At 36.5% G+C, this 26,247-nt stretch overlaps 1 non-coding gene and 1 pseudogene across 1 annotated transcript; both read right to left on the bottom strand.

Moving 5' to 3' along the window:
- Nucleotides 1-8,506: 8,506 nt before the first annotated feature.
- LOC114080561 (apoptosis-stimulating of p53 protein 2 pseudogene) lies at nucleotides 8,507-10,850 on the bottom strand (annotated as a pseudogene).
- An 8,041-nt stretch (nucleotides 10,851-18,891) lies between these two features.
- Nucleotides 18,892-18,998, bottom strand: LOC114081995 (U6 spliceosomal RNA). The gene has a single exon (XR_003580889.1). It is a non-coding gene; the product is annotated as a U6 spliceosomal RNA (small nuclear RNA).
- Between the last annotated feature and the right edge of the window lie 7,249 nt (nucleotides 18,999-26,247).

Raw genomic sequence — 26,247 nt, 5'->3', positions numbered from 1 at the left:
GGTGTCTCATTATTTCATTTTTTGGGGACAAGAATTTCATTTTTTCTTATTCTCTTTAAGGAGTAAATTACACTTACTAATTTTTCTAATGTCAAACTACTGCATCTCTGGAAGAACGGTCACTTGAACATGTATTCTATTCTTAATATGCTTTTGAATGCATTTTGCATTCAAAATATTATGGATTTTTGCATTTATATTTTCATCAGGGATTTGGATCTGTAGTGGTCTTTCCTTGGTGCATCTGTTGGTTTTGGGTATGAGGGCTATGGATTCATGGAATGATCCCTTTGATTTCATAGCATAATTTGAGAAAGACCAATGTTATTACTCCTTTAAAGATTTGGTAAAATTTATCTGAGAATCCTTTGGTCCTGTCTTTTCTTTGTTGGTAGGCCTTTAAATAGGGTTTCCAGCTCATTTAGATGATATTGGTCTGTTTAGGTTTTCTGCCTTTCTCTGGCTCAGCATGGGAAGGTCATATCTGTCTAGAATTTTTTTAATATCTTCTAGATTTTCCAGTTTGGTAGAGTCAACATTTTCACAGTAGTTTCAAATGATCCTTTGAATTTCAAAAGTGTTTGCACTAATATCCCCTTTCTCAGTTCTGTCTTTGTGGATTTGATCTTCTCTCTTTCCTTTAGTTAGTTTGGCTATGTGTTTTCCAATCCTTATTATTTCAAATATCAAATTCCCTGGTTGTTGTTGTTGTTGTTTGTTTCTTTGTATTTTTTCTCACTTTCACTAATTTTTGCTCCCCCTCCCCATCTTCTACTGGTTTTCGAGCTAGTTGCTTGTTCTTATCCTAAGGCCTTGAGATGTATGTATAATTTCACTTATTTGGAGTTATTGTTTTTTAAATGCATATATTCAATGGTAAACATTTTCCACTGGTTGTTTTCATACTGACTCAGATGTATTGATTGGGTTTTTTTCTTTGCTCCTATTTGTTTAAAGAATATCTTTATTCTGCTATTGTTCATTTGAAAGAATATTCTTCAATATCCATATGTTCATGTGGTTTTAATTATTTTTCTTGCTGTTGAATTCTATTTTAATTTCAGTATGGTCTGATGGGATTGTGAGATTATATTGCCTTTTTTCTATTAGCTAGGACTTATATTGTGAGATATGAAGGAGAGTTTGTTAGATATAGAAATCTTGTCTGGGAATTGTTTTCTTTTAAGTCTCGAAATGTCTCATTCTAAGTCTTCCTTCATTTTAGAGTTTAAATTGAGAAGTTAGAAGGGAGACTCGTTGGCTTGCCTATAAATATGATCAGGTTTTTTTTTCCTTTTATTTTTTTTTTAATTTTTATTGTTTGTTGTTCAAAACATTACATATTTCTTGATATATCATATTTCACACTTTGATTCAAGTGGGTTATGAACTCCCATTTTTACCCCATATACAGATTGCAGAATCACATCAGTTACACATACATTGATTTACATGTTGCCATACTAGTGTCTGTTGTATTCTCCTGCCTTTCCTATCCTCTACTATCCCCCCTCCCCTCCCCTCCCCTCCCCTCTTCTCTCTCTACCCCCTCTACTGTCATTCATTTCTCCCCCTTGTATTATTTTTCCCTTTCCCCTCACTTCCTCTTGTATATAATTTTGTATAACCCTGAGGGTCTCCTTCCATTTCCATGCAATTTCCCTTCTCTCTCCCTTTCCCTCCCACCTCTCATCCCTGTTTAATGTTAATCTTCTTCTCATGCTCTTCATCCCTACTCTGTTCTTAGTTACTCTCCTTATATCAAAGAAGACATTTGGCATTTGTTGTTTAGGGATTGGCTGGCTTCACTTAGCATAATCTGCTCTAATGCCATCCATTTCCCTGCAAATTCTATGATTTTGTCATTTTTTAATGCAGAGTAATACTCCATTGTGTATAAATGCCACATTTTTTTTATCCATTCGTCTATTGAAGGGCATCTAGGTTGGTTCCACAGTCTTGCTATTGTGAATTGTGCTGCTATGAACATCGATGTAGCAGTGTCCCTGTAGCATGCTCTTTTTAGGTCTTTAGGGAATAGACCAAGAAGGGGAATAGCTGGGTCAAATGGTGGTTCCATTCCCAGCTTTCCAAGAAATCTCCATACTGCTTTCCAAATTGGCTGCACCAATTTGCAGTCCAACCAGCAATGTACAAGTGTACCCTTTTCCCCACATCCTCACCAGCACTTGTTTTTCCCCTGAGGATTGGATCCACTGAGCCACATTCCCAGCACTTCTTAGTTTGGTCTCACTAAGTTGCTTAGGACCTCGCTGAATGGCTGAGGCTGGTCTGGAACTTGCAATTTTCCAGGCTCAGCCTTCCAATTTGCTAAGATTAAAGGTGTGTGCCACCACATCTGGCAGGATATCCTAGTTTAGAAGAGTCTTTTGAAGTATTTTCTTTCTACTGATGATAGTTAGGGGGAGATTTTTTTTAAATGCTGACTTAAATTTTGTGACTTCTTTTGGGAAATATTAATGAGGAGAATGAAAGGAATATAGTGGAAGAGATTCTACACAATCTACTTTTCTATGAAAAGGAGGTGAGTATAGCAATAGAGAAAATGAATTCTCAGATATGTTCTCTATTCCTCTTCAAATATTTGAAAGTATGTATTTGTATGAACACATATTTTGAAATTTCAGCATATATGTCAGGCAAAGTATAAAAGAGAATAGTTTTACTATATGTAGGTATGTATTCCATATTTTAATATACTAGTGAGATTGTGTGTGCAAGCATTGGGGAGTAGTGGTGGCATTTTATAAATAAAATTGGAATTACCAATGAGAAGTCCTTTCCAGTGATATTGCTTATTGAATTATTTGACCTTCTGTTTATCATGGAAGGTTTTCATTTCATACTCAATTATGTAGGATCATTTGGGTGGGTGGATACAATAAGCTTGGTTGGTAACTTAGTTTTTTTTCAGGACATGAGAGATATGTTTTGAAGCCCTTCTGTTTTTTAATGTCACCACTAAAAAAAATTAGTTAAAATTCTAATTGGCTACCTCAAAATATGCCTTCCTGTTTTTTTCCAGGATTTCAAACTTCCATCCTCATTGCATATGGTAGACGTTTTGATTATAATGTGTTTTAGAGAACATCTTTTTTGCTCTTGTCTCTTTGGGGTTCTAAGTGTGTCTTGCATGGAGATTTATAACTCATTCCTAAGGTTTAGAAAATTTTCTGCTATCATTTCATTAAAAACCTTGTGCTTTCCTTTAGTTTGTGCTTAGGTGCCTTTGTCTACACCAAGTATTCTTAGATGTATTCTCTTAATGTTATCCCGAATTTCTATAATATTCTGTGCATGGTATCTTAATGTCTTTTCTTTGTTAAAAATGTTACTTTGAACATTATAAACTTTCTCTTCAAGGCTTGAGAATGTGTCTGCCCTGTGGATTAATCTTCCTTTCCTAAGATTTATGTTTTCTTCTTTCATAGCATCTCTCTCTATTTATTGAAATTATATTTCTCATTCCATATTTCCCTCTAGTTCATTACTTAATTCTTATAGTTCATTGATCATTATAAATATAAATTTTCTAAATTCCTTCTTCAACATTTCATGTCAATGAGATCAGTTGTTGAAATTTGTGGGCTGTTTGGAGTGGCTTTCTCCTTTTTCTTTATTGTTTGTATGTCTACCCATGTGCTGGGATGATTCTTATAATTTCATGCAAAGGATTATTTAGTGTGTTGTTTTTTTTTTATCTTAAGTTTCCTGGATAGGGCAAATCCCATACTATGTACACTTAGCTCTTCCCAGTATGAGCACCCATTCGAGATCAGATACTGAACTCTTGCTACTGCAGTCACTTCAGATCAAAGCAATCTATCAGCAAAACCTGGTGGTGGGGTGGCATGGAGAAGATGCCTTCCTTAGTTCCTTTCATCCAGGTATGAAAATTGTAGTAATATTTTGCTCTGTAAGTCCAGTGCTGTCAAATCCAGTATGGGCTACCCATGCTTATTTTGGTATGTGTGGGGGGTATGGTGGTCTCAGAGGCATGGTGCTACATGTCTCATGGTGGGTGCATAAGGGTCTGCTGCCTTCAGGTCACAGGACAGTGGAAAACTATTAGGGTAAACTGGGTAGTAGGTAACATATGTGGTGTTCTTCTTTATAAGTCACTTTGTGGCTTTGGGGAACAATGTATGCCCAAGGTTCTGTGCTGGCTGCTTGGCATTTTCCTCAAGAGCTGTCTTCTGAAAGTCTGAATGAGAGTTGAGTTAACTAACTCCTCTGAGACTTAGAACTTTGCATCTCCTCATGCTGGTGGGGCACAGGTATTACTTTCTAGGTTGCTATGGTTTTCTCACCAGATTTTTTGTTGTTGTTCACTCCAGGGTCCTGAATTGCAGCAAGAATACCTCAGAGTATGTTATACTGCATCTTTTGGCTGGTTCTTTTGGGAGCAGAAACACAGGATGCAGGAGTCGTGGCTGTTACTGATGGTTGTAGAATGCTGAGCATGCACTCCTCTGCACCGGGTCTTATTTCAAATGGCACAGAACTTTGTGGCTGTCTTCAAGAGTGGGACCTGTGATTGAAGACTGTGTGGGATCTTTGGCACAGTGGGCTCCATTCTGGCTGGTATACAACACAGGGGTATCATCCCTGAGTCTGGGGTGGAGCATCAATTTGTCTGCTTGTGTCTGAGCTCCTGTTGTTGCTGGTGGTGATTTTTTGAAGCCAAGTCTCCTCTGCTGGAACTTCTGTAGAGTGGCTCTGTGTACTTTCTGCCTCCGTGTACCCCCTGACTATGGGATCTCTGTGGGCTGTGGGTGTCATAGAAGCCACTACCTTAGCTAGTGCATCCTTCCAGGGATTTTCCAGTACCATGTTTGAGGGTAGATGCCAGTTGCTCTGCATATACTGAGCTGCTGCAGAGTCTGTGGAGAGTTCTGGGTTAGGGTTAGTAATCATTTGTGTTTACTTCTTGAGATTTATTGGTCTGTATAAGTAAATCAGTGCCTTCACCAATATATTGGAATGTGAAACTCATATATTCTTCTAGCAGTTGCAAAGTTTCTTTCTTTGATCCACTTTAAGTTGAATTTTGTGTAGGATAAAAGATCTAATTTCATTCTTTTTTTTTTTTTTTTGAGTGGACAAATACAGTATAATCATTACAATGGAATACTACATAATTCCACAAGGGAGCAAACACTTGATATGTCAACATCAATAAGTCTACAAGCATTATTGATGGAAAAAATAAAAGTTATAAAGCTATGGGCAGAATAATATAAACATATATAAAGAATAATTTTATCTCTAAAACATCCAAATGTATAAATTTAGAATTACATGCTTTTATACTATATATGAAAAAACGTATATGTTAATGTGCAAAATATATATGAAGACATAGACATAAGATTCATAACCATCAGTAGTAGTCAGTAAGTCTGTGTGGGGAAGAAGGGAATTCACTCACAGGAGATAGAAAAGGGACGTAAAAATGTTTTAAGCCAGCTCAATAGAAGGTGAATAGAAGGACTCTTTTTGTTATTATTATTTAAATGTACATGAGATATATTCACTTCTGCATATGTTAATTAGAAATGTAAAACAAAAGGAAAGTGGGTGCTCACTCAAGACAAAAAAATTGCTTTTCACCCAGATAAATATACAAAAATGAGCAGCAGCACAATTCACAATCCCCCAAAGGTAGAATAATATAAATACAGTTATACTAAAAATTACCAACAATAACATGGATAATTAATGTTTGACAGGTGATACACAAAAATATTCTAAGGAAAAGAGTCCCTTCACCTGAAGCGTATTCTGTTGTATCCTAATTGATAGCATTAACTGAATAAATTGAGATATTAATTAAGAGAACTCATCCACTCAAATGTCCATTGTCTTTGCCTTAAAGCTGTATTTCTCATAATAGAATATTTTTATGAGTACTTTATTGTCTTTAAAATATAACTTCTTTTTGAATTTGATTTACACATAATAAATTTTTCATATTCTAAGTACAATTCAGAGTTTTGCAAAATATATATGCCATATAACTGTCACCTCAAAATATACAACATTCTCCTCACTTCTCACAGTTTTCACCTGTTTATTTGCCATCAGTTCTCAGATTTCCTTTTAGTCTCAGGCCAGCCTTGCTTTTTATTTTTACAAATACAGTTTTTTCTTGTTCAAGAATATATTAATAAGTCATAAAGTATATATGCTCTGTATCTGATTTCTTTTGTTTGGAACATTTTTAAGAGTCATCATGGGCTGGGGATGTGGCTCAAGCGGTAGCGCGCTCGAGTGGGGTGCGTGCGGCCTGGGTTTGATCCTCAGCACCATGTACAAACAAAGATGTTGTGTCCGCCAATAACTGAAAAATAAAATGTTAAAGTTCTCTCTCTCTCCCTCTCTCTCTGCCTCTCTCTCTCTCTCTAAAAAAAAAAAAAAAAAAGAGTCATCACTGTTGTTGCAGTTTATCAGTGGTTAATTTCTTTTCCTTACTGTTCATAATTTGCTTATATGGATATACCAAAATTTGGTTATTCTTATATTTATTGACATTTGAGCTATTTTCAGTTTGTGCTCTTATACAGAAAGCCACAAACATTTGTGTACCAGTTTCTGTATCCATAAATGTTTTCAGATCCCTAGGGTAAATGCCTTGAGTAGCTGCACATTTAACTGTGTGTGTCTGTTTTCTAAAATGGTTGCACTGGGGTTGGGGATGTGGCTCAAGTGGTAGTGTGCTCGCCTGGCATGCGTGCAGCCCGGGTTCGATCCTCAGCACCACATACAAACAAAGATGCTGTGTCCGCCAAAAACTAAAAAATAAATATTACAAAAAAAATCTCTCTCTCTCTCTCTCCTCTCTCTCTCTCTCTCTCTCTCTCTCTCTCTCTTAAAAAAATAAAATGGCCATACTATTTTTCAGTCTCATGAGGAATAGCAGGAAGGAATTCTATTGGCTCTACACTTTTTTCTATACTTGATACTGTCTTTTTAATTTTAGTCATTCTCCTTGTAATTTTAATTTGCATTTCCCTAATGATTACTAACGCAATTATATTTTCAATAGCCATTCATGTATCTGTGACTGTCTATTCAAATCCTTTGTCTTTCTTTGTTGGGTTGTCTTATTAAAAGTTATTTTTCTTGATGTGACTCCGTTGTCAAACATAGGCTACATAAGGATTGTCTCCTAGTCTGGCCTTATTTTTTTCTTTTCATTATACTGTGTCCCAAAGAAAGTTTTTTATTTGTCACTTTTAGATAGACATGACAATAGAGTATATTTTGACATATTGTACATACATGGAATACAACCCATTTGAATTACATCCCATTCTTGTGGTTGTATGTAATGTGGAGTTACACTGGCCATGTAACCGTTTATGAGCAAAGGAAAGTACTGTCCAATTTACTCTACTGTCTTTCCTGTTTGCAACTCCTGCCCTTCCCTTTATCCCCCATGTCTAATCTAATGAATTTCTAATATTTCCCTTCCTACCCTCCCTTGTTGTGGCTTAGCATCCACATACAGGTAGAACACTCAACCTTTGGCAAAGCATCATAGTATAAGGGGGCGGCATGTTCTGGAAGCCCAGATAGCCTAGGCCAGGTGGATTAGGGCCTGGCACTGGGTCCTGTGGGCCTGCAGCAAAGCTGTGTGCTGGGTCAGTGGGTCTGAGGGCAAGGCTGGGTTTCAGCAAGCTGGGTTGTGGGTGGGTGGCTGAGGAGTAATGTATGAAAGGTTTGAGCACAGTCATAAGGAGGCAACTTCTCACAAGCTGCAATAAGATGATCAGCTATAGCATTGCCCATTGTTGAGGGGCCTGGAAGTTTGGAATGAATTCTGATATGTCCAATTAAACAAGGATGCTGACTTGAATTGTTTTTTGTAAAGTATTAAATTGCTCTTCTGATGACATATATCCAATGGTGGCTGATTCAATATGCATAGTGACTCCTACTTCATAGGTACTATCACTGTAGGTATTAACTGGCTGGTTAGAAAAATAAAGTAAAGCCCAAATGAGAGCTTTAAGGTCTGCTTATTGAGCAGAAGTCTGCACCACTTTAGTATAAACAAGGCTATATTAACCAGCCTTAACTAAATTGGAGCCATCAGTAATATTGTGACTGCCTTAGCCACCAGCTGATTGCCTACAACTTGGGGGAAATTAGATGAGGTTATAGTAGTAAATTGAATAGCTCATCATGAGAATAGTAATTTTCTATTTGTCCAGGAAAATTATCAAAATCTACCTGTCAAGCATGCAAAGATTAACAAAGCCAATTTTGTTGTTGAACTGAAAAAGGTACCACAATAAAAGAAGGCTCAGTTCTCACCAATTGTATGACTCAAATTCTACCTCTAATAACAAGCTGTGTGAAAAAAATCATGAAATGGGGTTAAAGATTTTGAAGAGTTTTCTCTACATTTCTTCTCTTCTTTCTCAAGCTTTTTGTTCACAGTAGAGATTGGGATCGACACCTCTGGTTTGAGCTTTAGTCATTTAAACTGTGGTTCCAGATCCTCCATAGTGATGATGAACTGCATGCTCAGGAACCCAGATAGGATGTGGTGCACTTTCTGGAAAGACACAGGCATAGCTTTTACCCCATATTATTGTTGGATATGGTCCATTACATTGTCCTGTTTGTAATTCTCTCCACCAGATTAGGAGGACTATAAGGAATAATTGGTGATCAATATGATATTGATCACAACACTGTCAAAAAGAACTAGTATAGCTGAACATTATCAGTTTTAATTTGTAGAAAGTGGCCCAGCACTGCAAAAGCAGCTAAGCAATGAGCATTTTTTTCATGTTCAAGCAGTGGCAAAAATGAAATGAGAACAAGTATCAATAAAAACATGAGTATAGCACTGTGTGCCAAATTCAGGGTGTGAGTTATATCCAACTACCACAACTGATTTGGCCACAAACTGCATGGATTAACCCCAGTAGGTAAAACTGGAGTGTGTATTACAAAATGAGAACATTGACCTACAATTTTGCAAGCTTGTTCTTAGGTGATATGAAATTCTTTTCATAACTAAGAGCACTCTGATGGTGATTAGGAGGATCTGTGGTTCTCTACCACTCAATTTTATCTTTGTTTTTTTCTTGTGAATTACTGTCACACAGACCCCTATTTTCATGGGAAGTAAATCATCTTTCTGAAGCTCATAATCCCAAAGTGCATAAGTGACTCTTGTATTCATTATGCCATTGTCTCCTGAAATACATAAAGAAATTGAGAGCACTATATGTAGTCATCCTCTATCTCCTTAAGCTTATGTGCAGCAGTCTGCATGTCACTGTAGGTCATGGTAAACATAGTTGCTCCTGACTACCAAAAGCTTACACTTTGTTACATGAGGTAGTATTTTGTTACATAAGGTAGTACAATGCAATTGGGTCCATCCATCACTGTCAGAAACATTTATATATTCACACCAAACTGCACCAGGAACTTAATGATTTCTGTGTGGCCTGCACACACAGAATTGTGGAGAGCTGTGATGCCTTCATCATTGGGCAGTCTTGGGTCATCAACCTTATAAATAATTCTCTGTATGAAGTCAAAACTCTCCTGCCAAAGATAAATGTAGGAGTAAAGCAAGAACATTGAATTTCACCCTCATTCTAATTTTCACCCTCTGAGCCAGTTTTAAACAAGTTTCTACTTCTGCCAGGAGGCAGGGAGTCCTGCCCAGTGGTCTCAGGTGGCTACATGCTCATTGCATCTTCTCCAGCACTTCAGACTCCCCACATGGGTAGTATAGAGGCAGATATGGGGGGCACTCCTCCAGATACACTGCAAGCAGATGGGGAGCCTCTGAGATTGGTTCCTCTGCATTGTTCTGGAGATTTGGGCTGCTATCTAGGACTCCTTTTGGCACATAATCAAGGCTATGAGAAGAAGCTGGCATGTCAGTGTTCTGTGAACTGGCACTGCCCACATTCTCTGGGGAAAGTGGCTTAGGATCTAAAGAGACCACCTCCTTCTCTGGCTCCGTATATAAATATGAATTCAGAATTCATGTGGATCCTTCTGAGCCAGCAGCCACTGAGTTTGATGACTTAGATGGGTAGAATGGGACAGAAATGCTCTCCATTGCAGCTATTGTGGGCTCTGATACAAATTTTCTAAATATTTTGTCCATTAGGACCTTCTGGCTCTGTAATAAAGCTACATTTCTTTACTGGTCTGAGTGCATTAGACAGTTTTTTTTTTTTTTTCATAAGGCTTCTAAGTCAGCATCACTATGGTTTTGGTAATGGTTAAGTGAGAAAGGCAATAATTTGATTAGGCTGAGTAGTCAAGGAATTCTTTCATTTTCATGGTTCTCTTGAACTGAAGAAACAGGTTCTGTTTCAGGTTCTGAACTTCCATGCTTGCCCTGGCTGTTGGAGTAAATGTTCTCTGGGTGCTGCTGTGAATTTAGGAAGTAGCAATCACAGACATTCAGAGGTTCACCACACTTCAGCCAAACATCAGTCACTCTAGCCAGCCTCTGTGCACAGATCTACCACATCTCTGCATGTTGTCTCTTGAATAACTGGAACTTCTGTGCAGTGCTGCTGGTTGTTACTAAGGTACACTCTTAGAAATATCGGTATCATTTTGGATCCAAACTGCATCAAAGGGGGTGGTGAAACAGTGCTCCCAATAGAGCCAAAGCTCCCTGGGTGTCCAGGATGCACTAGGGCTGAGCAGAGGGCTAGGCTGCCTGTGATTTGGTGCACCTGTTGTGAGGCAGGGCAGGTGACACCTATGATGCTGGGGTACCACAGAAGCACTAGCCCATCCCCTGCTGGCCTGGGACTGGGATTTATCTCCTCCATGCTTACGGAGGCTCAGGCTCCCTCATCAGTTCCAAAGACAACTAACTAATGCCAGCCCTGGCCTGGCTTTGGAACCTGCACTGGCCCTGTTCCCAATCTCATCCTGCCCAAGAAGTCCAATCACATCCTGCCCAAGAGGTCCAGACTGCTCTTGGGAAGGGAGTTGTGGGGCTGTAGACTGCAATTTTTAACTAGTAAAATTTAATCAAATGCCAAGCATATGAGAAGCACTCTCAATGATCTTTTGTTTGCATCAATTTGACTTAATGTAAGGCACCATGGGTTGTGAAATGATCCTATGAGTATGAAGAATATCTAATCAATGCTTCCAATTACCACTGTGGAACATCATGAATTGTAAGTGTCATTTCAACACTGGGGATGGTCAAATGTAAGAAGATCCTCTTGTACTGATTGTATTTCATAATCCTTTATCAAACTTATCTGCCCATTAGGTATACTTGTGTTATTTTATTTCATGGAAATGTTATCATTGTGAAGTGATAGTGATGGCCACATAGTGATGGCCACAGTAGAGGGAAAATATTGAACTGTTGTTTTTACTGGAATTTCTACATCCACTTTATAGAAGCTCTCTTAGGCATCACTGTGTTATCCTATTAGGTAACTACTACTTCATTCCCAGTTTATGAGTGAGGAAAGGGACACATACAAAGACTAGGCAATATCTAGTAAGTAATATAGGTTAAAGTAAGACTCCAAGTGTGGTTGTGCTAACTGTGACATCCATGTTCCTTCTTTTCTACTAGGCTGCTCTGAGCAGGGCATGTACCTCGAGTGTACCATGCTTGCCTAGCATGAGTGAGGTCCTGGCTTGCAACCCCAGGATAACAGCCTCATCCCCACTCCCAGAACTTCCAATAGGTAATTGATATTTTCAGTAGTTAGGCCTAAGAAAGATCATACTTTCTGCAGAAAATAATTAAGCATTTGTTTGGAAAAAGGAGGAAATATGTGATATTAAACATTTGCAGTTTTATAACTTATTTTTGATTTGGACATAGTGTTCTATACTTTCCTGAAAATCCTTTCATTTTCATAGGACTGCTCTGCATTACATCTGTGCCTGTGGCTATCCAGAAGTGGTGACACTCCTGATACAGAAGAAATGACACATTAACTTCTATGATAGTGACAACAGCACAGCTCTGATTAAGATGAATTTGATTAGAATTCCTAGAACCAATGCATTTTTTTTTTCATTCAAGTGTGGCTAGTTGGTGAAACCTGTCTCATATTAAATGTGAATTCCTGGAGATGATAGTCCCTTTCTTGGTGCAGTCCTGACACACTGCACAATTCCAGGAGGGAGAATGTGCTGATTTTGCTGAAATCTGGTGCAGATCCAAATGTGATAGACGCCAGGGGCAGTACTGCTCTGCACTTCGCCATGACAGTGAGAATACAGGCACAGCAGCAGACCTGATGATGGACATGGCAATCATTGAAGCAAAAAACAAGGTGTATTTAGATCAACTTTATTTACAATTATTCGACATATTTTTTAACAGTTATACATTCAGGAGAATTTCAACATTCATCCTTTTAAAGAAATACTGGAAGTCACAGGTTTTTTTTAAGGTCTTTAAAGTAAATATTAGTTCACAGAAGAGAAATCTAGTCATCAGTTTATTTTTTTCAAGCAATTTTTTCTAACAATTATTTTTTCTAATTAGAGTAAACAATGCAATACAGCACAAATATGCTTGTGAATTAAGCATTTGTGTGTGTTGTATATGTGTATAGTTATTTGTGTGTGTGTATGTGTGTGCACACACATGTATATGTGTCTGTGTAGTACTGAGAATAGAACTCAGGGATGTTCTACCTCTGCCTACATTACCAGTTCTTTTAAAATTTTATTTTGATACAGGGTTTTACTAAAATGCCCAGACAGGTTTTGCAGTTGTTACCCTCACACCCAAACTGCCTCAGTATCTGATATTTCAGGAGTGTGCCAATGAATCCAGCCTGTAAACAGGCTTGATCTTTAAAAATGCAAACCAAAACAAAAATGCCTTTGATGAGCCAGAGGAATTTAGTTACTGTTGACAAGTTCTATAAAAGGGACTTATTTCTCAGTGATGAGGCTCAATTAGGGGAAAAGGAAAAGGTAAGCTATATACAGAACTATAGGCAAGTACAAGGAAAAAAGAGACTTGTGATGTAGAAAACCATTTTCTTTCGGTTTGTGTATAGACAAGGTTCTTTTCACATTGGGGAAAATAAAAATGTTTGTGACTGAAACTTAAAGACTTGCAAACATACACAGGAATCAGATTAGGAGGACTCATGTGTTGGTTGAAAAGGTGCTAAACAAGGGGGATAAATAGGTAATTGATGTCAAATTATCTGTCTCTGACAGAGGGAGCCACCTGTATGAATCTAAACCCTTTTCTGAAATGTATAATGTTTTGGTGGGAGTGGGAGATATTTTCATTTTTGTGTGGACAAAAGGAAACATAATCACATTATTATTTGACTAGTCTCCATCCTTCCCCTACCTTGGAAAATGGTATAGGACTTTTGTACATGAATTTTGTACACTTTCTTCCTTTTGGCCCACTCTCCAAATGATAAAGGGTATATGTCTCTGAACAGAGTTGACCATGTAGTAGTGATTTTCTGTCAGGTTGTGCACTAAAATTGTGCATCAGCATGTTCTGGAGAATGTTTTGAAAACTTACAAGTATAGGATTACCCCTGCAGATCTAGATTCAGTAAACGTAATAAGGCCTGGACATGTACATTTAAATTTATTTCATGGAGATTCTGATAGGATTCCTAGATAAGAGCCATTATATACATTCAAGTCATATATGAATCCCAGTTGTCCAGAGCTGATGAAATTTCTGGAAGAGTGGGATATTGGTCATGCACTCCTTCTTTACACCTCTCCATTTCAATAATGGTAATCTAACTTTTAACCCACCTTTAACCACTTCTATGATTGATAATTTGAAAGGAGTGTTTGAGCATTATCTATTGACTTGCACAATAGCATCTTTTTTCTTTCCAACCATTAATCATTCACTGCCATTCAGGAGGCATTAGAAATGGGCTTATGGATCCCCTTTTAATAAAGAGAAAATGATGCTTTAAGTAATTTATGCCTCCTGGTTGTCTTCAAAGTCATTTTGACCACCAATATTTTTGCATGCAGAGTTTTCCCATTATAATAGAAGCAAATCATGAACACTTATTCAGCGGGAGTTGTACAATAGACTGTCTCAGGAGGTCCGTTGGGTTCCTAAAGCCCTGGCATGACCTGGGAGTGTTCAACACTGCAAACCATGAAGTGTGTGAGAATACAGATGGGGAAACTTTTAATAAATATTTTTAAGAAGTTATTAAAAATAATTATTTATTAACAGAGAGTATTTTTTTTACAAATATAGTATCAATTAAAAATAGAGGAAAAATTCTTAAATGAGGTATTCTCAGTCTTCTTTAGAATATTTTGGACCGGATTTTTATGGTATCACAAGATACAACAAGAGAGAATGTTTATCTGACAAAATGTGGCTTTGAACACAGTCCATTTGATAAAATCCCACAGCAAATATACCCTCATCTACACACCAGGTCTATGGACCAAACATGGTCTATGCATATATACAGCTTCCCACTGTGAACTGAGTCAACATGAAAATTAAGGAGTTCCACGCAGAACCTGGCTATTAGGCCCACTGCAAGAATTGAATCTGTTCTCCTATGAGTCCATACTACACTCTTGTGAGTGTTGTGGAGTGAGGTCCTTTATCTGAGGACTATGAGTTCTCCAGTTCACTACTAATCCACATAGGTATTTCAACAAGTAAGCCCTTGCCTCAAGAAGTATTTGAGTTTATTTTTTTTCTTTTTTTATTGGTTGTTCAAAACATTACAAAGCTCTTGACATATCATATTTCATATATTAGATTCAAGTGGGTTATGAACTCCCATTTTTACCCCAAATACAGATTGCAGAATCACATCGGTTACACATCCACATTTTTACATAATGGCATATTAGTAACTGTTGTATTCTGCTACCTTTCCTATCCTCTACTATCCCCCCTCCCCTCCCCTCCCCTCCCCTCCCCTCCCATCTTCTCTCACTACCCCATCCACTGTAATTCATTTCTCTCCTTGTTTATTTTCCCATTCCCCTCACAACCTCTTATATGTAATTTTGTATACTAATGAGGGTCTCCTTCCATTTCCATGCAATTTCCCTTTTCTCTCCCTTTCCCTCCCACCTCATGTCTCTGTTTAATATTAATCATTTCCTCCTGCTCTTCCTCCCTGCTCTGTTCTTAGTTGCTCTCATTATATCAAAGAAGACATTTGGCATTTGTTTTTTAGGGATTGGCTAGCTTCACTTAGCATAATATGCTCTAGTGCCATCCATTTCCCTGCAAATTCCATGATTTTGTCATTTTTTAGTGCTGTGTAATACTCCATGGTGTATAAATGCCACATTTTTTTTTATCCATTCATCTATTGAAGGGCATCAGGGTTGGTTCCACAGTCTAGCTATTGTGAATTGTGCTGCTATGAACATTGATGTGGCAGTATCCCTGTAGTACGCTCTTTTAAGGTCTTCAGGGAATAGTCCGAGAATGGCAATAGCTGGGTCAAATGGTGGTTCCATTCCCAGCTTTCCCAGGAATCTCCATACTGCTTTCCAAATTGGCCGCACCAATTTGCAGTCCCACCAGCAATGTACAAGAGTACCCTTTTCCCCACATCCTCACCAGCACTTGTTGTTGTTTGACTTCATAATGGCTGCCAATCTTACTGGAGTGAGATGGTATCTTAGGGTGGTTTTGATTTGCATTTCTCTGACTGCTAGAGATGGTGAGCATTTTTTCATGTACTTGTTGATTGATTGCATGTCCTCCTCTGAGAAGTGTCTGTTCAGGTCCTTGGCCCATTTGTTGATTGGGTTATTTGTTATCATATTGTCTAATTTTTTGAGTTCTTTGTATACTCTAGATATTAGGGCTCTATCTGAAGTGTGAGGAGTAAAAATTTGTTCCCATGATGTAGGCTCCCTATTTACCTCTCTTACTGTTTCTCTTGCTGAGAAAAGAACTTTTTAGTTTAAGTAAGTCCCATTTGTTGATTCTTGTTATTAACTCTTGTACTATGGGTGTCCTATTAAGGAATTTGGAGCCCGACCCCACAATATGTAGATCGGAGCCAACTTTTTCTTCTATCAGACGCAGAGTCTCTGATTTGATATCAAGCTCCTTGATCCATTTTGAGTTAACATTTGTGCATGGCGAGAGGAGGGGATTCAGTTTCATTTTGTTGCATATGTATTTCCAGTTTTCCCAACACCATTTGTTGAAGATGCTATCCTTCCTCCATTGCATGCTTTTAGCCCCTTTATCAAATATAAGATAGTTGTAACTTTGTGGATTAGTTTCTGTGTCCTCTATTCTGTACAATTGGTCCACCCGCCTGTTTTGGTACCAGTACCATGCTGTTTTTGTCACTATTGCTCTGTAGTATAGTTTGAAACCTGGTATCGCTATACCGCCTGATTCACACTTCCTGCTTAGAGTTGCTTTTGCTATTCTGGTTCTTTTATTTTTCCATATGAATTTCATGATTGCTTTATCTATTTCTACAAGAAATGCCATTGGGATTTTGATTGGTATTGCATTAAACCTATAGAGAACTTTTGGTAATATTGCCATTTTGATGATATTAGTTCTGCCTATCCATGAACAGGGTATATTTTTCCATCTTCTAAGATCTTCTTCTATTTCTCTCTTTAGGGTTCTGTAGTTTTCATTGTATAAATCTTTCACCTTTTTTGTTAGGTTGATTCCCAAATATTTTATTTTTTTGTGTGTGGATATTGTGAATGGGGTGTTTTTCCTCATTTCCGCTTCAGAAGTTTTGTCGCTGATATACAAAAATGCCTTTGATTAATGCGTTTTGATTTTATATACTGCCACTTTGCTGAATTCATTTATTAGTTCTAGTAGTGTTTTTTTTTTTTTTTTTTTGTAGACCCTTTTGGGTCTTCTAGGTATAGAATCATGTCATCTTCAAATAGTGATAATTTAAGTTCTTCTTTTCCTATTTTTATGCCTTTAATTTCTTTCATCTCTCTAATTGCTCTGGCCAGTGTTTTGAGAACTATATTGAATAGAAGTGGTGATAGAGGGCATCCCTGTCTTGTTCCAGATTTTAGAGGGAATGCCTTCAATTTTTCTCCATTCAGAATGATGCTAGCCTGAGGCTTAGCATAGATAGCTTTTACAATGTGGAGGTAAGTTCCTGTTATCCCTAGCTTTTCTAGTGTTTTGAACATAAAGGGATGCTGTACTTTGTTGAATGCTTTTTCTGCATCTATTGAGATGATCATATGGTTCTTATCTTTAAGTCTATTGATGTGGTGAATAACATTTATTGATTTCCGTATATTGAACCATCCTTGCATCCCAGGGATGAATCCTACTTGATCATGGTGCACAGTTTTTTTGATGTGTTTTTGTATCCGATTCGCCAGAATTTTATTGAGGATTTTTGCATCTAGGTTCATTAGAGATATTGGTCTGTAGTTTTCTTTCTTTGAGGTGTCTTTGTCTGGTTTCAGAATCAGGGTGATGTTGGCCTCATAGAATGAATTTGGAAGAGCTCCCTCTTTTTCTATTTCCTGAAATAACTTAAAAAGTATTGGTATTAATTCTTCTTTAAAGGTTTTGTAAAACTCCACTGTATACCCATCCGATCCTGGGCTTTTCTTGGTTGGTAGTCTTTTGATTGCTTCTTCTATTTCATCCATTGATATTGGTCTGTTCAAATTGTGTGTATCCTCCTGACTCAGTCTGGGCAAATCATATGACTTAAGAAATTTATCGATGTCTTCACTATCTTCTATTTTATTGGAATATAGGTTTTCAAAATAATTTCTAATTGTCTTCTGTATTTCTGTAGCATCTGTTGTGATATTGCCTTTTTCATCCCGTATGTTAGTAATTTGAGTTCTCTCTCTTCTTCTCTTCGTTAGCATGGCTAAGGGTCTGTCAATCTTATTTATTTTTTCGAAGAACCAACTTTTAGTTTTGTCAAGTTTTTTCAATAGTTTCTTTTGTTTAATTTCGTTGATTTCTGCTCTGATTTTAATTATTTCTTGCCTTCTACTACATTTGCTGTTGTTTTGCTCTTCCTTTTCTAGGGCTTTGAGATGAAGTGTGAGCTCATTTATTTGTTGTTTTTTTCTTTTTTTGAGGAATGACCTCCAGGCAATGAATTTCCCTCTTAAAACTGCTTTCATTGTGTCCCATAGATTCTGATATGTTGTGTCTGTATTTTCATTTATCTCTAAGAATTTTTGATTTCCTCCTTTATGTCTTCTGTAACCCATTGATCATTCAGTAACATATTGTTCATTTTCCATGTGATGTAGGATTTTTCCTTACTTCTTTTATCATTGATTTCCAGTTTCATTCCATTATGATCAGATAAAATGCATGGTATTATCTCCACCCCTTTATATTTACTGAGGGTTGCCCTATGGCATAATATATGGTCTATTTTTGAGAAGGATCCATGTGCTGCTGAGAAAAAAGTATATCCACTTGATGATGATTGATATATTCTATATATGTCAGTTAAGTCTAGGTTATTGATTGTGATATTGAGTTCTATAGTTTCTTTATTCAACTTTTATTTGGAGGATCTGTCCAATGGTGAGAGAGGTGTGTTGAAGTCACCCATAATTATTGTGTTATGGTCTATTTGATTCTTGAACTTGAGGAGAATTTGTTTTATGAACGTCGCAGCACCATTATTTGGTGCATAAATATTGATAATTGTTATGTCTTATTGGTGAATGGTTCCTTTTAACCGTATATAATGTCCTTCCTTATCCCTTTTGATTAACTTAGTCTTGAAGTCGATTTTATTTGATATGAGGATGGCCACCCCTGCTTGCTTCCAAGGACCGTGTGTGTGGTATATTTTTTCCCAACCTTTCACCTTCAGCTGTGTATGTCTTTTCCAATCAGATGTGTCTAAAAATATGGAACACTTCAAGAATTTGCATGTCATCCTTGCGCAGGGGCCATGCTAATCTTCTCTGTATCGTTCCAATTGTAGTATATGTGCTACCGAAGCGAGCACAGTATTTGAGTTTACATCTCCTGTTTGATAATGTATTTTCATAAAGATGTTTATGTCTTTAAAATTGCTTATTTTAGAAAAAAAAATAGGCCCAAATCTTCACCATGTTGGCTTAGTACCTGACTTCCTTAACAAAACTCCTAAAGCACAAGAAGTAAAATCAGAAATCATAAATGGAATGGATTCAAACTAAAAAGTTCTCAGCAAAGGAACCATCAATAACATGAAGAGAGAACGTACAAAATGGGAGAAAATCTTCACCACATACACCTAACATAGAGCACTAATCTACAGAATATGTAAAAAACTCAAAAAACTTAATTCCAAAAAATCAAATAATCCAATAAATAAGTGGGTTAGAACTGAACAGACACTTTACAGTAGAAGAAATACAACTGATCAATAAATATATTAAAAAGTTCAACATCTTTAGCAATTAGATAAATGCAAATCAAAACTACTCCAAGATTTCATCTCATTCCTATCAGAATAACAATTATCAAGAATACAAGCAACAAAAAAAATGGTAAAGACATGTGGAAAAATGTACACTCATACACTGCTGGTGGGACTGCAAATTGGAGTAACCATTATGGAAAGCATTATGAAGATACCTTAGAAAACTTGGAATTGAACCACCAATTGTCTCATTTATCCCATTCCTTCATTTATACCCAAAGAACTTAAAATCAGCATACTACAGTGACACAGCCACATCAATGTTTATAGTATCTCAATTCGCAGTAGCTAAACTATGGAACCAACCTAGGTGACTTTCAACAGATGAATGGATAAAGAAAATCTGGCAGATATACACAATGAAATATTACTCAGGCTCAAAAGAGAATGAAATTACAGTATTCTCTAGTAAATGGATAAAATTGGAGAATATTATGCTAACCAAAATAAACCAAACAAAGAACTAAAGGTTGAGTGTTTTTTCTGATATGTGGATGCTAATTCAAAATAAAGGAGGTGGAGAATAGAGATATTTTGGATGAGACAGAGAGGACTGAGGAGAAGGGATGGGATATGAAAGTAGGAGTGATATAGAATGAATTGGCATTATGATCATGTGTGCATATATAATTACATGACTTGTGTAACTCTACATTATGTACAACCCAGATTATGAGAAGTATACTCTATTTATACATGATGTGTCAAAATGCATTCTGCTGTCACATATAACTAATTAGAATAATGAACACATGCAAAAAGAAGAAATGAATATGAAATTCTAGCAATAAAAAAATAAATAAACCACTAAAGCAAAAGACTGTAAGTGCATATTTTTTTGCCTCTTGATGAAATAACTAGAACTATCCATATTATAAGGACAACATGGTATTGTTATTTTTGCCTAAAGGCATCTCTTTTTGGTAATAGCAAATTATTTTGAAACTTATTATCTTTTTTTTTTCAAAATACCTTTAATGGTTTTAAAATTATTTTATATGACCAAATTGAAAATTTTAAAGATCTTCACTTTTACTTTTTAATAAAAATTTATACTGATTTTTTCAGAATCAACAAAATGCCAGCACCTACTAATAAAGTTCATAAATATTTTTTACAGTGTAAGATAGAGACTCTTAACTGTGATGTTCAGCACCTTCAACCCCTGTACTATTCAAAAGTCAACTGTACTTGGTTCAGTGAATAAGTGATATTGCTTGTATAGCATACTTTTTGTTAAAAAGGTACACTAAAATAAATAATGAGTGAATAGATAAATGAAAAAAAATGATATTATTAGCCTTTTTAAATTTTAGGCATTGACATAGGTGTCCCTTAGTATCTCATTGTGGTTTTAATTTAAATTTCCACAAAGACTAAAGGTATTGAATATTATGTATATCATAATATGTATATTATTCTTTAATTACATATAATATATATTATTATTTAATCAAACATGTATAATATGTAAAGTTTATAAATGAATGAAAATAATATATATATATATATATATATATATATATATATATATATATATATATGATTTTTATACACAGACACACACACACACACACACACACAGGCTTTTGTAAAGTGTCCAAATATTTGGCTTTCCTATTTTTAAATTGGGTGGGTGCACTGTATTATTAGGTGAAATTTCCATTATTCTTGGTCTACTGAGAGTGTTTATCACACATGGGTGTTGAATATGGGCATATATTTTCTTTTCTTTTTTTTTCTTTTTCACTTTGATTCTGTCAATGCTATTCCAGTGCATAATTTTTCATATTCTAACAAACTTAATGTTTTAATAAACTTGCATTCCTGGAATAAACCCTGGTTCATCATGATGCAGTAACATTTTTCTATATTGGTGGATTTAATTGTTATTTTTTTTTTTGGGGGGGGGCACCATAGATTGAACTCAGGGCATGCAACCATTGAGCCACATTCTGAGCCCCATTTTCATTTTTTTTAGAGACAGGGTCTCACTGAGTTACTTAGCATCTCACTTTTGCTGAGGCTGGTTTTGAAACTGCAATCCTTCTGCTTCAGCCACCCAAGCTTCTGGGACTACAAGTGTGTTAAAATTTTGTAAAGGATTTTTGCATATATACCCATGTGGAACTTTATACTCAAGTTTTATTTTTAATTTGTGCATTATAATTTTTACAGCATTGGTATTCATTATGGCATATCCATACACACACATAACATAATTTAAACAGTACCCTTCCTTTCCCTCTTCTCCTCCCTCCTCCTGATCTACTTGCTCTACTCTACTGATCTCCATTCTATAATTATTTTAGTGCAACACACACACACACACACACACATATGATATATATATATATATATATATATATATATATATATATATATATATATAGTGAACATTACATAATTTGGAAGATTTTATTCCCCAGGGCTTCTCTATAGTCTCCCTTCCTCCCCCACTCTCAATTCCTTTTCTGTACACTATTAATCTCCCTTTTATTTTCATGAGACTATTTTTAATCCTTTTTTTTTCTATCTGCAAATATGAGAGAACATATTTTACCCTTAACTTCTGATAGACTCAATTTTTCTTTTAATGTCTTGCTCTTTTAGAAAAAAATTTAGTTGTAGATGGGCACAATATCTTTATTTTATTTATTTACTTTTATGTGGTGCTGAGGTTTGAACCCAGTGCTTCACATGTGCTAAGCAAGCACTCTACCATGAGCTAAAACACCAGCCTAATATCTTGTCTTCTTTTGTCAGCATAATACTGACCTCTTAAAATGAGGGAACCAAACTAATTATTTATTTCTTCAGTATTTCACAGGATTCTTGTTTCCAAAAGGGTAAAGAACTCATGGATCTATTCTCCAGTTAAAAAATTATAAACAGTGAAAATTAGAAAAACAATGTAAAGACTTTAGAAATTGTCATAGAGGGCATTTAGCAAATGAATTCACATTCAAGGTCATAACACTCTCAGTAAAAACAGCAAGAGTCTGTAGCACTAGGTTCCACCCTCCCCCCACATCCCCAACCAGCAAAGTATGGCATTCATTATAGGTGGATGTCATGGATGTCACCAACCTTCTTGCCTGCTCCCCACAGTTCTCACCCAAGGTATATTCATCAGAGGAGCAGACAATGAGCATTTCTCACACACTTCCCAACTCTACATTGCAGAGGCTAAATTCCAGGAAAATGCAAGGGATTCCCTTCTTCCACTCATCTCCTCATTTATGGGATAGAGGTTTTAATTTAGGTGTAGCAGTGTGTCTGAGAATAATGAAATTCAAATCACTTGTACCCTAGCTTGTTCATTAGGCATAGGTAGACCACATATAGGGGGAGAGGGAGGCCATAACAACAGAAAGTTCCAAAGCACTCCCCAACATCCATGACTTTATTTGAGAAGAACTTGAAGGAAATTCAAGCCCCAAAAGACTCCTGAAAACAGCAGAGATTTGCTAACTACAAAGGAGAAGATAACTCTATGGGGGCAACAGTTAACCACAGACCAGCTAGGTCAGGAGACTGACTCAAAGAAATACCTAAGAACTCTCCTGGGGGCAGAACAAACCTCAAAGACTAGGCATAAAAATTACTCCTGAAAGGAGTGTGCATTTAATTGGATCAAATTGTGAACAGATTCATGCCCTAGGTCATTGCTGAAAACAATAAAGGAACCATCAAGCAAGTGGTGAAGTCTAATAGTTGACTGTAATTCCAACAAAGGCAAGACTGGCTTAATAGAAAGATCAAAACTAGATACAAGGAGAGCCCTGTTAAAATCACTGTGGTTCCAGGATGACTGTGTATGCTCCCTATCCTGTGCCCTCTGAGGAGTGACACAAGAGGTTTCATATTGTATGGGAAACAAATTGCTCTAAAGTATTCCAACCAAATTACTGAACAAACAAATTAGCAAACAAGTCCACCACTCACTTTCCAGAATGGATCAGTATCCAGAATTCTGACAACAGAATTAACTAAAACGTCTAGTTCTCAACCAAAACAAACAAAAACTAATAAAAAAAATAAAAAAGAACATGGAAAGAAATAAGAAAATATCATCCATAAAATGGAAAAATAAAAAGTAGCCAAAATAAATTTCATGTGAAAGGGTTCAGATATTAGAGATAACAAAGATTGCCAAAAAGGATTATAAATATGTCCAAATTACTAAAGGAAATGATGCTTAAAGAAGTAAATAAAAGTTTGATAGGAATGTCTTATCAAATAGAGGACATCAATAGAGATGGAATCCATAACAAGAATCAACAAATGGGACTTACTTAAACTGAAAAGTTTTCTCTCAGCAAGAGAAACAATAAAAGAGGTAAATAGGAAGCCTACATCATGGGAACAAATTTTTACTCCTCACACTTCAGATAGAGCCCTAATATCCAGAGTATACAAAGAACTCAAAAAATTAAACAATAAGAAAACAAATAACCCAATCAACAAATGGGCCAAAGACCTGAACAGACACTTCTCAGAGGAGGACATACAATCAATCAACAAGTACATGAAAAAATGCTCACCATCTCTAGCAGTCAGAGAAATGCAAATCAAAACCACCCTAAGATACCATCTCACTCCAGTAAGATTGGCAGCCATTATGAAGTCAAACAACAACAAGTGCTGGAGAGGATGTGGGGAAAAGGGAACTCTGGTACATTGCTGGTGGGACTGCAAACTGGTGCGGCCAATCTGGAAAGCAGTATGGAGATTCCTGGGAAAGCTGGGAATGGAACCACCATTTGACCCAGCTATTGCCCTTCTTGGACTATTCCCTGAAGACCTTAAAAGAGCGTACTACAGGGATACTGCTACATCGATGTTCATAGCAGCACAATTCACAATTGCTAGACTGTGGAACCAACCCAGATGCCCTTCAATAGATGAATGGATAAAAAAAAATGTGGCATTTATACACCATGGAGTACTACGCAGCACTAAAAAATGACAAAATCATAGAATTTGCAGGGAAATGGATGGCACTAGAGCAGATCATGCTTAGTGAAGCTAGCCAATCCCTAAAAAACAAATACCAAATGTCTTCTTTGATATAATGAGAGCAACTAAGAACAGAGCAGGGAGGAAGAGCAGGAAGAAAAGATTAACATTAAACAGATACATGAGGTGGGATGGAAAGGGAGAGAAAGGGAAATTGCATGGTAATGGAGGGAGACCCTCATTTTTATACAAAATTACATATAAGAGGTTGTGAGGGGAATGGGAAAATAAACAAGGAGAGAAATGAATTACAGTGGATGGGGTAGTGAGAGAAGATGGGAGGGGAGGGAGGGGGGATAGTAGAGGATAGTAAAGGTAGCAGAATACAACAGTTACTAATAGGGCATTATGTAAAAATGTGGATGTGTAACCGATGTGATTCTGCAATCTGTATTTGGGGTAAAATTGGGAGTTCATAACCAACTTGAATCTATTGTATGAAATATGATATGTCAATAGCTTTATAATGTTTTGAACAACCAATAAAAAAATAAATTAAAAAAAAAAGAAATGTCAATAATGGTGTTGAAAACTCAAAAATGGCAAGAAAAAGCTCATTAGAGGGACTCAGTAGTAGTTCTGAACTGGCATAAGAAATAATTAGCAAACTTGAAGACAGATTGATAAAATAAGAGAGAAGAAAGAATGAAAATAAATTAAAGTCTCAGAGAAACATAAGCATATTAGCATACATGTAATGGCAGCACCAGAATAAAGGAGAGAAAATGAGCAGATATTAGATACATGTAATGGCTGAAATTTCACAAATTTGATGAAACAATCTGTACATCCAAAAAGTTCAATGAATTCAAGCAGGATAAAAGGTAGAAATCCATGATTAGTTACATAATAGTAAGAGTGTTGACAGTTCAATACAAAAGGAAAACCTTTAAACTAATAGGAATAAAACAAATTGTCAGGTACATAGGACTGTAATAAGATTAACAGCTGACTCCTCATCAGAAACAATGTAGGCTAAAAGCTAGAAGGATGGCATGTTTAATGTGCTAAGAGCAAAGACATTGAGCACTAAGACTCCTTTACTCAGCAAAAGTATCTTTCAAAAAAGAAAAGGAAATAAAGACATCCCTTATTAAACAAATCTCAGAGAAACCATTGCTAGCAGACCCACCTTATCAGATTTGTTTTTTTTTTTTTTTTTTTTTTTGGAGGGGGGGTTGGGGCTGGGGAATGTACCTCAGTGGTAGAGTACTCCTGAGTACTCAAGCTTTCTGTATTTCTAATACCTTTCTACTTACTCTTTAAATTATTAAGGAAATAATTTTTAAATTGCCATTTGTTATGGTTTCAATCTGGAACGTTCCCCAGAGTCTTACATGTTGAAAACTTCATTCTTAATGCAGAAAACTTCAGACATAAGCTTTTGGGAAACACTTGGATCATAAGGTCCCTGACCTCATTAGTGAGTCAATATATTGATAGCTGTTTTAGTTAGCTTTTGCATTTCTGTAACCAAAATACCTTACAAGAACAATTTAGAGAAGGGAAAGTTTATTTTGGCTCATGATTTCAGAGGTTAAGTCCATGGTTAGCAGACTCCAAAGCAAGGGGCCTGAGATGAGGCAGCACATCAGGACGAAAATGCATGGTAGAGGAAAGCAATTCAGAACATGGCAACCAGGAAGCAGAGAAAGAGCGTCACTCACCAAAGACACTCCTCCAATAAGCTATTTCATTCAGCTAATCCCTACCTGGTGACATTTACATCCAATTAATACACATCAGTGTATATTCACCAATGAAGTTG

The sequence above is a fragment of the Marmota flaviventris genome, chromosome 6 (genome assembly GCF_047511675.1).
Source record: "Marmota flaviventris isolate mMarFla1 chromosome 6, mMarFla1.hap1, whole genome shotgun sequence".
Lineage (NCBI taxonomy): Eukaryota > Metazoa > Chordata > Mammalia > Rodentia > Sciuridae > Marmota > Marmota flaviventris.
This window is presented reverse-complemented; position numbering and strand designations above follow the sequence as displayed.